The sequence below is a fragment of the Myodes glareolus genome, chromosome 2 (genome assembly GCF_982192425.1).
Source record: "Myodes glareolus chromosome 2, mMyoGla1.1, whole genome shotgun sequence".
Classification (NCBI taxonomy): domain Eukaryota; kingdom Metazoa; phylum Chordata; class Mammalia; order Rodentia; family Cricetidae; genus Myodes; species Myodes glareolus.
In genome coordinates this window covers 103,969,212-103,988,225 of record NC_142027.1, presented here as the reverse complement: position 1 = coordinate 103,988,225, position 19,014 = coordinate 103,969,212, and the positions used below count along the sequence as shown (strand labels likewise).

The 19,014-nt window shown below is 45.4% G+C and overlaps 1 long non-coding RNA gene across 1 annotated transcript in view; it reads left to right on the top strand.

Moving 5' to 3' along the window:
• Positions 1-203: 203 nt before the first annotated feature.
• Positions 204-19,014, top strand: part of LOC125402238 (uncharacterized) — a 43,951-nt gene continuing 25,140 nt past the window's right edge. Inside the window, exon 1 of the long non-coding RNA XR_007232575.3 lies at positions 204-359. This is a non-coding gene — a long non-coding RNA (uncharacterized LOC125402238). The remainder of the gene's footprint in view (positions 360-19,014) is intronic.

The window sequence follows — 19,014 nt, the reverse complement described above, 5'->3', positions numbered from 1 at the left end:
AACACACAAAGTATTAATATCCAAGGTTGATGCATGCATTTCCAGGGCTCAGTTCCAACAGGGCTTCTCAATACCCTGGAGCTGGGGAGCAGGCACAGACCTGAGAGTTTAGAGGAAACACTGCTTTGTTACACAAACCCGCGCTTCCACCACAGAACGCACTGTATCGATTTCTGTTTAATAATGACAGATGCAGTTTGTGAGTTCTTCCTCTGATGAATCCAAGCTGTCAGTCAGACGGAGAGCAAGGGCAAGAGGAAAGGGAGAGAGGCTGTTGCATTGCTTGCTAATCATCGGGTGAACGGGGTACTGCAGCATCCGTTCGGGTGATCAATGCAGAGGTGGTACAGAGCCTCCAGGTAAGAGGGTGACTTCCAAGACTCGAGTCCTGTCTGGAGATCTTGCCTGTCCACCCACTCTTGTGTCTTCCTTCTCATGAGCCCCTGTCCTCAACTTGAGTGAGGCAGTTACCATCTTTTAAGTCTGGTGAGCAGCTTCCATAAGCACTTTAACCCCTCTGCTCCTTGCTCTTCTACCTGTCCCCGCCCCCAGCAATGAGACCAAGCTCTCTGCCATGTTGTGTGACTCGTGTCTTTGCCAAAAGGGAAGCATGCGTGTTGTGTGAGTGTTTGTATGTTCTCACATATGTGGAAGACTGATGTGAACTTCAGGTGTTGTTCCTATCTACCGTGTTGTTTCTGAGACGGGGTCTCTCACTGACGTGAAACTTACCAAGTAGAATGGGTTGACCATAAGTGAACCCCAGCGAGTTTCCTGTGTCCATTTCCCGACACTGGAATTACAAGTGTGTACCAAGGCAAAGAGGAAGGCCTAAAAGGTGCTGGATAGACAGCACAATGGAAGACTGTGGGACCTTGAGTAAGACAATAGCACAAACATCCAGGACTGCCCAGGATAGGACCAACTGGAGAACCGCTATAAACAGGCTGTTCGCGCATGCTTGAACATTACCGGGGCGTAAGTGATGTTGATGACGACAACCACGCTTGGTGTTTTCATAACTGTTAGTTGATTGTGTGCATATGGAGACATGTGGACATCCAGAGCTAATTCTCTTTCTGCCTGTGGGTTCCAGGGACTGAATTCAGCTTGCTAGGCCTTGTCCTAAGGTTATTGGCCCATGCTTGACTTTTAACGATAATTATTTTTCTTTGATGTATATGAGTGTTTTGACTGCATGTCTGTGTACCACATGCATACAGTTTCTGTGAAGGCTAGAAGAGGGCACAGATCACCTGAAACTAGAGCTATGGGAGGTTGTGAACCAGCATACGGATGTTGGGAACCAAACCAGGGTCTCCTGGAAGGACCAGAAAATCATCTTAATCACTAAGACATCTCTCCTGGTCCCCACACTTGGCCTTTTAAGTGGGTTCTGGGGATTGAACTTAGGCCCTTATGTTTATGTGGTTAGTGCTTTACTGACTACACCAAGTTTTCAGCTTCCTTGCTGCACTCCACCCTCCAAAATAAGATGCCCTCACTGTATGTAGACCAGGATGACCTGGAACTCACTATGTAACCCGGGGTGAAGTCACCTCCTGCCTCGGTTTCCAAAGTGCTTGGACTATAGGAGTGTGCTAGTCTGCCTAGCAAGAGGATGCTTTCCTCATGCTTCCGAAGTGCCGCTGTGGGGACTAGTGGCTATTGTCTGCAGAGGGAAACAAACAAAACCTCCTCATGTAGAATGAGAGATTTCTGGAGTATACGCATTAGCCTCCAAGTGTCCCTGAACTGTTCAAAGTGTCACCAAGGCCCAGATGTGGGGAGATGCTGTTCCTTTCCCTGAGTGAAAGTCAATATAATTGTCACTGTGTGGCTTCCTGTCGGCCATGCACAGCTCCCGTCTCTGAGCACTGAGTACCTGAGTTAGGATGGAGGCTCATGCATCCTCACGGAATGTCTTAAAGCTTGAGGTCTCTGTCTTGGATCACTGCTCATCTCACTGAGCATCTCTGAGAGATGCTTGCAAAGGGGGAGGGTCCAGAAGCATTTTCCCTACCTGGTGTTTGAGTCATTTCTCTCGAGCACAAGAACATGTGGTCCAAGGGTCAACTGACAACTTCGGGGGATAAAACCCAGGTTTGATCAGTGTGTATGTATGCGTGTCCACAGGTAAGTTAGTATACACAGGTGTGTAGGTCAGAGGTTGAAGTTGGGTGTCTTCCTCAAGCATTTCCCATCTTATTTTTGAAGTAAAGTCTCACTGAACTCAGAGCTCACCATTGGTTATGCTGCCTAGCCAATAGACCCCAGGGACCTGCCTGTTCTTCACCTCCTCAGTGCTGGGATTATAAACACCCAGCATTGCTGTCTTTTAACATAGGTGATGGGGATGTGAACTCAGGTCCTCATACATGTCTGGCAAGCACTCTAGTGACTAAGCCACCCCATAGACCAGCATTTGTCATTTTAAAATTCCCCAGGTGGAGGGCCTGCAAGGTGACTCAGCCCACCAAGCCTGGCTACCCGAGTGAACCCACTTCAGAAAGCTGTCCTCTGACCTCTACATGTGAACCATGATGGGCCTCCCAAACAAATAATTATATGTAATAAGACTACTTCCCCAAGAGGAAGTGGGCATGACAGGGCAAGGCCTTGAGAGGAACTTGGGAGGCTGAGGCAAGAGGACATCAGCTTAAGGCCAGTTTGGGCTATGAGTGAGATGTTATCTCAAGAAACAAAAACTGGGATGAGGAGGTGATGTGGGATGTCCTTCTGCACATGTATTGTTATTATTGTTGATGAATGAAGCTGTTTCAGCCAATAGCTTAGCAGAGTAAATCCAGGAGGCAAATCTGAGCAGAAATTACAGAGAGAGTAGACAGAGTCAGGGAGACGCTGTAAAGAAGAAGGACCCGCTGCAACCTTACTGGTAGGCAACAGCTTCATGGCGATACGTAGATTAATAAAAATGGGTTAATTTAAGATGTAAGCATTGGTTAATAAGAAGTAGGAGCTAATAGGCCAAACAGTGTTGTAATTAATATAGTTTCTGCATGATTGTTTAGGTTTGAGCAGCCGGGAAGCGAACGCTCAGTCTCCATTTACAGAATGGTGCCCACTGTCTGGGGCATGTATCCACATACGACTTAAGAAAGCTTAAGGAAAAAAAATGGGCTTCTAGACCCATAAAAATGGGAGCCAAGCATAGCTGTTTGGTACCCATATTTTTTTTCAGGTAGGCTCTGTTTGCTAGTGGTGAGCAGAGGTGTGGCTCCTTTAAGAGACAGCTTCCTGGTTCATACTGGCAGTACAAACAGGTGTGACTCTTTCAGAAGGGTGAGCACTTGAACGAGCTTGTGAGCATCATGCTACTATCTGTTTAATGGTGTCATAGACCCACTGTATCCCTGGAGCTGGGGCAATGAGCGTGGCTCGCAGAGGCAGTGAACATACCTCTGCCATGTTGGTTGGGGTAGAACCAATAGGCAGGGTCACAGAGTTGGTTCTATCCATGCCTGCTTAGCATTAAAAAAATAAAAGAAACTCCTTGTCAGAAAATGATTACAGATAGGCAATAAAGACAGATTCAGACAAAAGAATAAACCTTTGAATGGGTCACAGTGCATTCTTAAAAATGTTCATAGGCTTGGTAGAGAGAGAAAAAAAGAGTATAGACAGTTATAAAAAGAAGCAAATAGTTTTAAAAACAAAACAAAGTCTTTAAAGAGACAGTAAAGGTAATATAAAAGAGTGCAGACAGTCACAGATTAAAGGAGCAAAGATGGAATATACACAGAGAGTCTGGATTATGTATATTGTGGTTTTTTTTTTAATGTTTTGACTGCAGAGAGACATTTGATTCTGGGGCTGCTAAGCTAAACCAATAAATATATTTTAAAGGTATCTTGACTTCAAAATTTAGGTCTAAGGATATGTTGCTTTGGAAAAGAGTTCTGCTTTTGTTTCCACAGAAGATGAGAATCTGTGGATTCTTTCCAGGCTAATGTGGTTTGATGGTACAAGATCCCCCAAAAGGTCTCCGTTAACCATAAAAATACTTCACCCAATAAACAGCAGAAAGCAGTTTGGAGAAAACAATGCCCAAACTGATTATTTATAAAGGCTTGTTTTATTTAAAGGGGGATATGATATAGAGGTGAATACTTTGCATTGGTATGGGTTTTGATTTATTGACACAAATTTAAGGTCAATTTTGTTATATGTATATTTCTACTCTTGGTTAAAGTATTATGATTATACAATTCATTTTAAAATATATAATTTATAGATATCATCTATAATATTCAAACTTGTAATCATGTTAGTTAGGTTTTCTAGATGTACAGGGATATATTTCATATGGATAAATATTCTTTAAACCTTTCAAAGATCTACAGAATATTACATTTAAAATAAATGTTATAAGAACTTATACTTTCATCAACAGTGAGACATGTCTGTTTCTGACAGCACCAATTACTTTAGAGAGTTTGATGGGTATTGAAAAAACTCATTATGGTATTTGCCTTCAATGTGACAAAGCTAGACATTTGGGCAAGAAACTCCTCTTGCCTGGACTGCTTTATGGTATGCTGTATTAACTGGACATGCAGGACCCACAGAAAAGTAAACTTTCCAAAAGACAGGATGATCCTTAAGGTTCCTGCTTCATAGAAGAAACTGTCAGGCACTCTGCAGGACACAGGAGAAAGTGACTGACAAACTGCCATTTTAGGCAAAACAGTCTTTCAAATTTCTTGCTTCATGGAAAAGTCTGCTGGATACTATGTGTCTGTAAGCTGGAGATGGATGCCATAACATTACAGAAGAACTTTGGGTGATTACCCAGGCAGCAAGATGTCTCTATCAATTATAGAACTTTGGAAATTACTTACACATTTGGAAATGCACTTCCTGTTTACTTGCTCAATACTATATCCTTCTGGGGTCTTTGAAGAGTTGAAGATAAATAGTTATAGTTATAGTTTTCCTTAGTTATATATAATAAAAGATAAATTAGATAGGAAACTTTAGACTCACAAAGAAATATTGTAAGTGTAATTCCAGCTTGATACTTGTTTTGTTGTATGTAATTTTGCTATGTTAAAGTTAAAACCTTTCTTTTTAAATAGACAGAAAAAGGGACATGATGCGGGATGTCCTTCTGTATATATGTTGCTTTTATTGGTTGATGAATAAAACTGTTTCAGCCAATGGTTTAACAGAGTAAAGCCAGGCGGTAAACCCAAACAGAGACATATAGAGAGAGTAGGCATCGTTAGGGAGATGCCATGTAGCTTCCAAAGAAGAACTCACCGGAACCTTACTGGTAGGCCACAGTCTCGTGGTGATACATACACTAATAGAGATGGATTAATTTCAGATGGAAGAGTTAGTTTTAAGAAGCTGAGCTAATAGGCCAAACAGTGTCGTAATTAATAAAGTTTCTGTGTAATTATTCAGGTCTGGGTGGCCAGGAAGTGAAAGTGCAGTCTTTGCTTACAAGAAGGGGGCTTAATGGGTGAAATACTTGCTGCACACACATGAGGACCTGGGTTCATTCCCCAGCACCCATGTAAAAGATATGTTTTGGGAAGGTGGATACAGGTACTCTCTAGGGCACTGGACAGTAAGATTAATGTTTTCCAAGGGGCAATACTCAAGTCTGCATAAAGAGTAGAAAAGAAAGTGAACCCTGTTTCAAGAAAATTCCATCATGTTCCTCGAATTCCCTTTCTTCACCACTTCAGGAGAAATCTTTTCTTCATTCAGGTTCTCCCATAAAATGAGCCACCCCAAATCCCACCAAAGAGACCCTCCCTTCAGAAGCCTGCTTGCCCTAGAGCAATGGTTCCCAAATTTCCTAATGCTGCAACCCTTTAATACAGTTCTGCATGCTGTGCTGAACCCAACCGTAAAACTATTTCATTGCTGCTTTATAACTGCAATTTTGTAACAACTATGAATTATAATGTAAATATCTGATATTTACAATATATCTGATATATGACCCCCAAAGGGGTCATGACCCCCAGGTTGAGCACAGCTGCCCTAGGGTGTGGCATATTCTTGTAATGAACCTCCCAACTCCTGTCTTTGTCTCATCCCTGAGTTCTTCATTTGATGGTGGAAAGAATCTGCAAACGTTCTGTAGAGCCTTCAGTGCCCTGCCTGTTTCCAGGTACCACCCACCAGCAGCAGTCTCTATTGGTCTTCTTCTTGTAAACAAACAGTCAATTAGGGCAACTCAAGTGGGGAGGGGGGAGGATTTGTTGCTGTTGTTGTTTGGGGCTCACAGTTTGAAAGGGTTCAGTCTGTCATGGTAGTGGGGTTGGCTCACACTTGTGGCAGTGTTGCTGGGAGGGAGCTAGGCACAACTGGTCAGCCATCAGGAAGCAGAGTATTAAGGCAGAAGCAAGGTCAGCCTGTGACTGACCTTCAAAGCCTGCCCTCCACCATTTACTTCTTTCTCTGCTCCTACTGAGGACTAGGTTTTGAAACATATGAGCTTGTGGGGCACACTTCACATGCAATGTGTAACACAGTCCTCACTGATGACTAGCCATGAACCCATGAGGCACTCTGAGCTGCTTTTAGTCCCAGGATTCTGCATGACAGTAAGTGACTCACATGTTAGTTAGGTCTTGTGTATTGGAGGGATATGAATGTAGCCACTGAAAATATAGAAGATGTTGCTGCTTTTCTCGCAATATACTAAACTCTGAAAATGTGTATGAGTGCATGCACATGTACACACACATACGTGTACATGCACATGTTGGCAGGGTGGGATGAAGGATACAGGGAGATCCCAAGAGCTTGCTAGCCAGCAAGATCAACCCACATAGCAAGCTTCCAGTACAGCGAGAAACAGTGTCTCAAGGCAATTTGGTAGAAAGCATTAGAAATAAAGGCACCAATGTTCTACTCTGGCCTCCACATGTGGGTCTATGCATGTGTGTGCCTGCACATATGCTTGGACCACGCACACGTGCGCACATGCACATGCACACACAAACACAAATAAAATCAAATAAAACTCCTAAATGATGAGGAGAGATCTGAAGGAACAAAGATTTCTGAACTGTTTTAGAAGCGAGGTCCCAAGTCTGGGGAGCGAGCGAGCTCTATCAGTAAAGCACTTGCCACATAACCACAAGCACCTGAATCGGATCCCTAGAACCCAGGTAAAAAGCTAGGTACAGGGTGTGTGTCTCTAATCCCAGTGCTGGGTTGTATGCATGGAGACAGAAGGACCCCTGGAGTTCACTGGTCAGCCAGTCTGGTCAAATCTGAGCTCCAGGTTCAGTGAATGACTCTGTCTCAAAAATACAAGGTGGAGAGTGATTGGGGGTCACCTGACATTGGCATCTGGCTTTCACACATGCACATTCACCCTCACTCACACACACACATACACACAAAAACATGTGCATACACCACACATATATAACACAAACACAGAAGAAAATAGAAACATCTGTTGTTGTCTCTAGAGTTTGCTAGGCTCTAAAAGAAGGGAACACAGATTTAAAGGAAGAAATATTTCTAGATTATGACTATTTTAAAAGTTAGGCTCACCATCAATAGGAGCATCACTGTGGAAGCCATGCTTACACCCATGGTTCACCATCAGTGGGAATATCACTTTGGTACCTAAGCTCACACCCATGGCTCACCATCACTGGCAGCATCACTGTGGTACCCAAGCTTACACCTGTGGGTCATCGTCACTGGGAACATCACTGTGGTACCCAAGCTCACACCCATGGCTCACCATCACTGGCAGCATCACTGTGGTACCCAAGCTTACATCTGTGGCTCACTATCACTGGGAGTATCACTGTGGCACCCAAGCTTACAAATGTGACTCATCATCACTGGGAGCATCACTGTGGTACCCAAGCTTACATCTGTGGCTCACTATCACTGGGAGCATCACTGTGGTACCCAAGCTTACATCTGTGGCTCACTATCACTGGGAGCATTACTGTGGTACTTAAGTTTACACATGTGGCTCCAATGCATCTCCAAAAGATCCTTCTTTCTCTTTCATCTTGTCAGGGCTTTCACAGCCTGTGTTCTTCTGTGACAGGAATCTAGGGTCATTCCCTCCCAGTACTGATGTGCTGACCAAGACCTGGCATAGATACACACTCATCTCCTCTCAATTGCTCATTCTAGAATGCCAGCAGGCAGAGCCAGACACACTCTGCATTTTGATCACGTGGGCTGTGGGTGATTTGCTTTCGCATGAGTGCTCCTGACCCAGCCCTTTCTGCCTAAAGTTTCACTCCGGGAGGAAAGATCTGAAGCAACCGTGTCAAAGGTTACAAAAGCCTTTACATAGCAAGCCAGGTCTTGCTTAGCAATTGGAAGAGAAAAAAAGAGGAAGATATTTGCTTCGGGCTGCAACCCTGTATTGTACATTTGTACAAAGTGGAATGTGTGTTTCTGTTTTGTAAAAACGAAATCAAGTCCAGCTGATAAGGGAGAGGCCACTGTCTCATTTGCATACAGATTAACGGTGCTTCATCATCAGAGGAAGGAAGAGTGCGCTTCTTGTTGTAGGAAGTAGCAAGTCTTGTCGAAGCAGCTTATGTGTTTGTCAGAACTTTCTGGATGCAAGTGACGGAGACCTAACACAACTCTGTGTTCCTTAGCAAAAGACTTAACAACAAAACTACTGAATTAAGCCATCAAAGTGGACAAGAATTGAGCTTAGGAAGGCGATGAGAGGTCCTCTTGGGGTCTAGGGGTATGGATTCGTGGGTAAAGTACTTGCCATGTAAAAATGAGGACCCGCGTTCAGATATCCAGAACGTATGTAAAGACTAGATGAGGTGTTGTCTCTAGTTCTAGCACCATGGGAGGGTAGGGAGGCGGGTGTCTCTGAAACTGATTGGTTAGTCAGACTGGCAGAATCAGTGAGCCCCATGTTCAGTGAGAGACTTTATGTGAGGTGTGAGGCTCAGAAGGTGCTTCAGTAGTCAAAGTGTTTAATCCACAAATGCGAGAACTAGAGTTCAGATCCCTAGACCCCACATAAATTCTGAGTAGGTTTGGTGGCTCACCTGTAATTTTAAGAGCTGAAGCAGAGACCATGACGGGGTGGTGTTCACTGGCTTACTCCCTATGATGGATTTCTTAGCTTGCTTTTATATCACCCACGGCTACCTGCCCAGGCCTGGCTCTGCCTCCAGTGAACTAGGCCCTCCTACATCAATTGTTAGTTAAGAAAATGTACGGCAGATTTGCCTATAGGGCAAACGTTTTGGCGGCATCCTCTCAGTTAGTGTTCTCTCTTCTCAGACATGTCTAGGTTTGTGGCAAATAGACAAAAGCCAATTAGCACAATTGACCCCTTGTCAAGTTGACATACAAACACATCACTGTCCAGTCATAACCCAATAGACAAGACAAGGATGTCCGACACAATTCTCATAGTGACTGTAACATGTAGTTACGCAGGTTATTCTGAGATTAAGTGTAGACAGAGGTCTATGTAGTCTTTAGGACCCGACCTGGGCAGACAATTAAAGGCTTGAACTTGAGACCACATGTACCAAGCAGTGTAGAGTGCTGCCAGTGTGCTGGCCTGTCATTTGCTAAGTACGCAGGCACCTGTATGTTATTTTTTAGTCTGTTCATTTTTATAGAAATAGTTCTGTAAGACAAGATTATTTTCTTCATGTATACACATTACTTGAATTCAGTGGGGGTATTGTTTGTGCACACTGAAATTGGCACACATCCCACAAAAATATGACCCTCCTCGGTTCTTTTTTCTTATTTAAGAATATTTTTAAGAGTTTATGGTGTGGTGTGTATATGTACGTGTATGTATGTGTATGCATGTGTATGTATGTGTGCGCGCATGTGCATGTGCATATGTGTGTATGTATGTGCGTATGTGCATGTGTGTATGTGCATGTGTATGTATGTATGTGTGTGTGTGCATGTATGTGTATGTGTAGAAGACCAGAGGACAACCTGTGGGAGTTGGTTTTCTCCACCACATGTGTCCCAAGGATCCAGCTCAGGTCTTCAGGTGTGGCAGCAGGTGTCTTTACTGCCTGAGCCATCTCTCTGGTCCTGTTCTGATGTTTCACATGTTAAACAAACCAAAGCACTGGTTGGTGACAAAGAAAGGCAGAATTAAAATCATTCAACTTCTCTTTCTTTGTCTTGGGAGTCATTGTGTGATTGTTTATGTTGAATCTACTGTTTAAGCACAGAAATATGTTACGCATGACAGTTGAAGACCTGTACCCTATACAGAAGCGAGCCCAGCAACCCAGAATCTTGGCAAGCGCCATTTCACACGAACAATTCACAGCTGAGCCCCCATGTATGGAGCTCCAACTGTGTACCTGGGACTTCTCCAAATTATCCCCCATCACCAACGCATTGTTTACTGAGAGAACAGATCGCGCCATGTGCTAATTGGAGGCTGTGTAGTTACACTCAACTGTAACTGCTACACTGTGTAGAACTTAGAATCATGAAAAGATTTGGGGGAGAGACAGACAGCATTGCTGGCATTAGGCGGATTGGTTGGCACATGGTAATAATAAAGAACCAAATTGACTGTTACTGGTTTTTATTTTTGTCTCAATGTTTTCTACAGATGCTTGGCATACAGCTAAGTTGGTAGAGCGCCTGCCTAGAATCCCCCAGTGAGGGACTGGAGTGTGGCTCAGTGGTAGAGCCCCTGCCTAGAATCCCCCAGTGAGGGGCTGGGGTGTGGCTCAGTGGCAGAGCCCCTGCCTAGAATCCCCCAGTGAGGGGCTCGGGCGTGGTTCAGTGGTAGAGCCCCTGCCTAGAATCCCCCAGTGAGGGGCTGGGGTGTGGCTCAGTGGTAGAGCACTTGCCTAGAATCCCCAAGTGAGGGGCTGGGGCTTGGTTCAGTGGTAGAGCACCCATCTCGAATCCTTCAGTGAGGGTATGATGGTAAGATCCTGGATATCAAGTCCATAACCTCAGTACCAGAGAAGCAGAGACAAAGGATCAGAACTTCCAGGTTGCCAGGACTACATGGTTAGACCCTGCCTCAAACAAAACCAATCACAATGAGGCATCTCTCTTTTCCTGTTTCCCCACTCCTTTGGATGGCACTCTATGCTTGAATTGCTGTGTGCTGGCACCCACCCACATCCCCGCATCACACAGATATAGTTCAGGCCAGGATAGGCCAAGTCCTCCAGAGCCAACCTTCAGCTTGTGAAACCACTTTGGATGCTCTGGGGTTATAGTTCCATCATCTATGCACAGTCTTTAAAATGCATTTAAATATTTCACATAGTTTTTAAATTTTTTAGAATTCATAAATTTGCAATGGTAACAAGATCATAAAAGGAAAAGTCTGCTCCCAGCCAACCAGGACACAGTACCCACTTCTTTCTATGTTGATCGTTTATTTCTTTTCTGCACCTGGATCATCTCCATAGATTTTATTTCTCACTTTACAGAGAATCTATAGACAATAGCTAAAAACAGAATCTAAAGACAGTGTTCAGTAATCTTTACTTTATACCTGTTCAAATGACCAGCAAGACCCTAGTCATTTGTCCTTACACACAAATGTCAATCCAGGGCGCATGAAATCATAAATGTCCCAACATCCACACTCATGGAGCGTCTTGCTCGGGCCTCGGAAGGCCGACAACATGGATAGGTATCTGAATTTACTATGCAGGGAAACTCGCCTGGAAGCCCCTTCCTTAAAGGTCTGGTGGGCAGGGTGCAAAGAGATGCCTGCTTCCCCTCTGACCGTGTCTATCAAGTTGATTTTTGAAAATCTTCTTTTAATTAATAATAAACATAGTGTGATAGTTGCCCCCACCCCCCGCCATTTGAACTATGTTTGAAATGAGACGACTGGATATTTCTTATAGAAACACTTTGAAAACGAAACCATGTCAGAAATGAATGATTCCTTATCATTCGGAATGCTGGCAGGGGAAGTCTCAGAAGAGGGGAGAGCTGGTGTCACCTCCTGCTGCTCTCTCTCCCACAGAGGCAGTCCAATCTCCTTTCTTCCTGGACCCATGCGTGGGGGCAGCGTCTGCAGGCAGCTTGCCTCTGTCCTGTCAGAAGCCTCCTTTCTTCTTTCTGCCTGGGGTTTTCACAAGCCTTGGGAGGCCAGACGTTCCTCGGGTGCAGAGCCAGGCAGGCTGGATGGAGCTGGGCCCTCTGGGGCACACATCACAGCTCAGCTCTGCTTTCACCACACTGCTAAAGTCTACGTTCAGGAGAATGAAGCTCTCTGTGCCTGGAAGACTTCAGACATGACCGCACTATGCTGCGAACTCTGTGCTGTTGTGCAGCTCTTGGTCAAGGGTCCTGAGCAAATTTTGCTCGAACCACGGGGAAGCTCTGTTTACTAGAATTTCCTGTTAGGAATATTTATTGGGCCATTACCACATGTCTGGATGCTCCTAGGCCTTTTACATGACGTTACACTTTTTTTTTTTCTTTCCTTCAGGGTTAGGGATTGAATCCAGGGTCTCAGCCATGCTAAGCAAATATCCTTTTTATGACCCATACCCCTTACTGGGGAATACTAGACTGGTGTTCTACCATTGAGCCACACCCAGCCCCTCACTGGGGGATTCTAGGCAGGGGCTCTATCACTGAGCCACACCCCAGCCCCTCACTGGGGGATTCTAGGCAGGGGCTCTACCACTGAGCCACACCCCAACCCCTCACTGGGGGATTCTAGGCAGGGGCTCTACCACTGAGCCACACCCCAACCCCTCACTGGGGGATTCTAGGCAGGGGCTCTACCACTGAGCCACACCCCAGCCCCTCACTGGGGGATTCTAGGCAGGTACTCTACCACTGAGCCACACCCCAGCCCCTCACTGGGGGATTCTAGGCAGGTGCTCTACCTCTGAACTACGCCCGAGCCCCTCACTGGGGGATTGTAGGCAAATGCTCTACCACTGAGCCACACCCCAGTCCCTCACTGGGGGATTCTAGGCAGGGGCTCTACCACTCAGCTCCATCCTCTGTGCTTTCTTAACTTTATTTTGAAATGATGCATCACCTATTTTCCCAGGCTTTCCTTGAGCTCCTTCTGTAGTGCAGGGTGCCTGGAATTCGATATTCTCCCACCTTAACCTCTAAAATAGCCAGGATGACAGACCTGCCACACAAGGCTGGTCCATCATGCTATTTCCAGGTGTACAAGTTGCTGTACTTTGCTCTAATACACCCTGCAGTGCCTTCTCCTGTCTCCCCTTCCCCATATGATGCTTCCCTTCCTCCTTCCATGTAGGCCCCTTCTCCTTTCACGCCCATGTGTGCGCACAGAGGACAAGATATTTATCATTTGGAGCCTGACTTATCTTCTAACACGATGAGCTACAGTTCTATCAATTCTCCTGCAAAAGACCTGGTTTTGTTTTTCTTTGCAGCTGAATAAACTCCCATTGTGCGTGGATGCCACATTTTCTTTACCCATGCATCTGCCAACAGTCGTGTAAGCGGACCCTAAATCTTGGCTGTTGTGAACAATGCGGTACTAAACATGACTGCTGGCCACAGTGGCTCATGTCTACGACCCTAACATTGGGAAGAATGACTATCAGGAGTTTGAGGCTTTCTGGGCGACACAGTGAGTTCCAGCATGGCCTGGGCTAAGAGTGAGATTCTGCCCCAAAACTCCAGAAAATAAAACATGGGTGTTCAGGCATTGCTGTGGTGTGCTGACTTTAGTACACACCTGGGGTGGCACAGCTGGGCTATAATAGTTGCAGTTTCTGTTTTTGAAGACCCTCCCTGCAAATTTCCACAGTGAACTCTCTAGCTCACACCCCCAAATCCTGTCTGTCTTCCTTTGCGCTCTCTCTCTCTCTCTCTCTTTCTCCTTTTCTTTCTTCTTTCCTTTTGTCCCTCTCTTTGAACCTTTCTCCCCACCCCTATATTTTTTCTTTTTCTGAGACAGAGCCCCAGGTAGCCTCTAACTTACTCTGTAGACAAGAATATAAATGTTCATCACCAAGAGAAAGAGGGACGCAGCTGGAGAAGTCTGACAGCTGGATCATATAAACAAGAACAGCAAGCACCAATATGGTTAATCACCAAAATATAACATCAAGAGGTGGAGTGGGGAGCAAATTCTAGGAACCCATGCAGTTCAACCATATTATTATAGGCTGTTCAAGGGTGACACGGACACATTCCCCATTCACTAGAGTGTATGGAGGGAATGTCCCTGCAGAAGGGGATGCTCTGTAGAGTTTAGTTTTGGTGTCAGGTGGGTTTGAGACAGGGTCTCACTCTGTATTCCAAGTTGACCTAGAACTCACTATGTAGCTGATGCTGTCATTCAACTCATTGTAGCCCAGATTGGCCTGTAACTCACTCTGTAGCCCAAGCTAGCCCAGGCTTTCTTTTCTTTCCTTTTTGTTCCTAGGGATCAAATCCACAGCCTCAGATCCTCGACACCAGCACTGGGCTCTCTGAGCTCTCTGTTCAACCTCTAACCTTGAACTTTCAATCCTCTTGCCTCAGGCTCTTAAATGGTGGAATTACAGGCCTGTGCCTGCACCATCTTGCCAACCCTATCTATTTTATATTAAACACAACAAAACAAACAAACAACAAACAAAAAACCAACCTCAGAGTGAAAATCTGGTTTAGTCGGTTTCTAGTGTCTGGAATGTATTCTGTTTTTCTCTGTACTTTCTGTGTTTTTAAACATTCCTAATATATAACAGCCAATGAGAAACTGCATCCTGCATCCATGTGGTTCTCTTCTTGAGAAGGCAGTGTACTGTTTCAAGGCAGGTTTGACAGCTAAAGGAGACAAAATTGCTCTCCATAGACAAGTGTCTTTCTGACCAACACGCTTTACCCCAGCAGGGAAGCCCATGCACGGGGAAAGAGTAGGCTCCACTTAACAGCCATGCCCGAGAGACCTTAACCATTAATAAAGGCACTGGGACTTGTTTCTACTGCACTTACCGGCTTTTTGGGACCCTAATCTATTTGGATGCAAAGCTTCCTAGGCCTCTTAGGGGGGGGGGGAGGAGGGTGAGTGGGGGAGTAGGAGAGGAATGGGAGGAGGGGAGGAAGTGTAAATTCTTGAATGGAAAAATAAATAAAAAAAAATATCTGGACACTGTGGACCTTATTGATCACCATAGCCACAGAGGCGTGTGAATGGGGGCGAGGGGTAAAATGCAATTCAATCAATACACGCCTTTCTTCAGCTCCTGACCCCAAATAATGTATGTGCTGATTAAGGGGCCTGTCACTTAGTTTTAAAAGCAGTGTTAAATATTAATTATGAGTCGTATGGCTCGACCCTGGGAGAGGTCACCATCTCCTTCCTTCAGGGGTTCTCCTGGGACTCTGAAAGAAACCCCACCTCCACTCCCCCACTGGGAAATGGAACGGATTTCGACTAGAAACCACTGCCACTCTCTGGTCCCTCTCCCAGCATTAACTGTGGACAGGACAATTATGGAAACAGAATTCATTGTTCGAACAAGCTGAACTCATAATATTAGTGTGGATTTAAAATTTTTGTGGCCAGGAATTAAAAATAGCTCCTTCTTTTCCTCCCTGCCTCCCCACTCCTGTTCTCTCATTGCCAGATTTAGAAGCTGGGGAAGCTTCATAGGTTACATCCTAGTTAGTATTCCTGAGACAGCATGGCTGAGAATCATTTTATTTTAAATACTGAGTCGTCCCCAGAATCCTGCCAGGGAGACCCGGTGCACAGACTCTGTGTTGGGTGCCAGGAGGGGGACACAGAGGCAAAGCACCCACCTGAGGAGTCTGGGAGCTGACTTCCAGACAGCACCTGTCTTAGGGTTATCATTGCTGTGATAAACACCATGACCAAAGCAGGTTGGGGAGGAAAGGGTTTATTTGGCTTCTGCATCCGCACCATAGTCCCTCACCAAGGAAGTCAGGACAGGAACTCAAGCAGGGCAGGAACCTGGAGGCAGGAGCTGATGCAGAGACCATGGACAGGAGCTACTTACTGGCTTTGCTTCTCCTGGCTGATTCAGCCTGCTTTCTTATAGAACCACGGGCCATTGGCCTAGGGATGGCACCACCCACAATGGGCTGGTCCCTTCTCCATCAATTACTAATTAAGAAGATGCCCTCCAAGCTTGTTTGAATACAGTGGGATCCTATAGAGACATTTTCTCAGTTGAGATGCCCTCCTCTCAGATGACTCTAGGTTGTATTAAGATGACAAGAAATTAGCCAGTATACTATCAAACCTCATACCCATGCTCCTGAATCTGGTGCTCAAAGACAGGATCATCAGCTCCTTCCCTCCTCCGCTGTCCCCACATCTAGCCTCTGGTGACTTGCCTCCTACCACCTTAGAACAGACACCGAAACAGATTTCATGGCGTGTGTGTGTGTGTGTGTGTGTGTGTGTGTGTGTGTGTGTGTGTTGGGGAGGGGGAGGGCGGGTTCTGTGCTTTTTGTACAAGTGTGAGGACTTGAATCCACAGGTCCCCAGAACCTGTGTGAAAACCAGGTGTGCTTGTGCAGATTTGGAATCCTAGTACTAGGCAGGTAGAGAAAGGAGGCTCCTGGGGTTCTGGGCTAGCTAGTCTAGCTCAATTGCTGAGCCTGGGGCCAGTCAGAGATCCTGCCTCAAAACACAAGGTGGAAAAGCAACCAAGGAGACGCCAGGGCTCATGTCTGGCCTCACATGTATGCAGCATACATGTTGTTTACTTCACTGCATAGGCCAGGCTAGCTGGCTGTCCAGTTTCCAGAGATCTCCCTGCCTGCCTCCTCTCCTGCAGCTCTGGGATTCTAAGTGTGGACCACTGTCCCTGTTCCTTTCCTCCCCTCCCCCCACCTCCTTCTTTCTTATATGTGTTCTGGGGAATCTAAACTCGGCTTCTCACCTTTGCAAAGAAAGCACTTTGATGATTGAGCCATCTTCCCCAGCTCAGAAACTATGTTTCAGTAAGAAGCTTTAGGAACTGGAGAAAAGTTTTTGCAATTAGGAACATATGCACCCACGTAGGGTGGCTCACAACAGCCTCTAGCTCCAGCCCTAGAGGATCCAGCACCCTCTTTAAGCTTCTGTGGGCAGCTGTGCTCACATGTACTTACCTCACCTGGTGCACATAAGTTAAAAATAAAAACAAATACTAAAAAGGAATATTTTACAGATATACAGACAGTCTCAGACAAAAGCCAAAATGCAGACCTCCTGATGCATGTCTGAGTTCCTAGTAGTCCATCCCCTCCATGCTGGGTGGAAGTGTTCCCCCAAAATAATACCCATCTGTGACCTTAGGATGTGACTTTGCTTGGAAATAGGATCTTTGCAGATGTGATTTGCCGAGACTAGGCCATGATCACTGCTTGGCATTCCAGTTGCCTAGGTTTCATCTTCACGAAGCTGTCTTCTGGAAGCGACGTCTCAAATCAGCACTATGGCCGCTGGTGCATTTTAGCCTATGTGGATTCTTATGCCGCAGGTCTAGGGTAGATTAAGTACACACACCTTCATAACAAACCAGGTGACACCCGGGTGGTTGTTATGGGGATTACACTGAGTAGCTCCAACTTCACTGTCCCTTGTCCACTTTGACTGTCAATAATTTCCTAGTTCAGCCTACAAAATGGGCAGTTTACTAACAGTCTCATGACCCAGAAGGAAGTACACATTGATGTCTTAGGGTGAGAGAAACTGAAGCTTTGGACCCAGACGTGGTGTATGTGTGTGTTTGTGCATGTGCGCATGAATGTGTGAATATACATCTGATTGTTTCCTTGTATGCGTGCATACATGCCTGTGAGTGTGTGTGGGCTTGCATGGGTGCATTCATATGTGCATGTGTATGCTTGCATGAGTGTATTAGTGTGTGTGCTTGTGCATGTCTCTGTGTTGGTTTGCATATATATGAAAACCATGGAGTATCTTTCTCAATTACTCTCCATCCAATCACTTTCCATCTTAATTTTTAAAAATAATTTTAATAATAATTTTAAACATATAATTGTTAATTATATGTGTGCGTGTGTGTGGGGGGGGGAATATACATATGATAGTGTAGGTACCCACAAAGGCTTGGAGAGGGAATTAGATTCCCCGGGAGCTAGATTTATAGGCATTTCTGAGCCACCCGATATGGGTGCTGGGAACCAAACTCGGGTCCATGCAAGAGCAGCATGTCCTCGATATGCTGACCCATTTCTCCAGCTCTTCCGCCTTTCTTCTTTCCTGAAACAAGGTACTTCACTGAACCTGGAGCTCATCATTTCACCTGTGCTGTCTGGCTAGTGAGCTTCAGGGTATCCTCCTGTCTCCACCTCCCCAGTGCTAGGGTAACAGGCATGCCCCACCATACTCAGTGTCTAACAGGGACAGGGGTTATGGGTCTTGAACTCTGCCCTTCGTGTTTGTGCATCAGGCACCTTACCCACTGGACCCCCCCCCAGCCCGAGCTAGTCTCTTATGTACCTTCATTTCCTTTCTACATTGCGGAGCTACGGGACCTCAGTGGTGATGTTGAGCTGTCCCCGGATACCTTCTGGGTGACCTCTCGGACTCTTTGATGAACAAACATTTGAGCTTCCTAATTGGGCTACTTCCTCAGAGAATTATTTTATTATTAGAGATGATAGGAGCTGCACTAAACCTTGATGGCGGTGCTGGCTTTGCTTGGCGCTCCTGATAACTGAATTTGCCGGTGTTTCTCTTCCAGGGCCCATTTTCCCCTCCCTGCTTAGATAATCAGTGCTCTCTGCTTTATTCTTCTAAGAGTTCTATAGACGTCTGTTCAGTTTCGCCGATGTCTTTCCTTTTGTGTGTGTTTGACACGCTATCCAAGGACAGTAGAAACCTTTATGTTCGAGGGCTAGGGGAGCAATGCTCAAAGCTCGGATACAACTCAGAAATTACAAGAGGAAATAATTATTACAATAGAGAAGAAATATCACTCCGGTCTACGCTAATGCACTTAACTGTCAAACAAAGGGATCTTTAAGATGATGAAGCATGCACCATTGGGGGAGAAAAATGAGAAGGGAAAAATATGGCTGCAATTT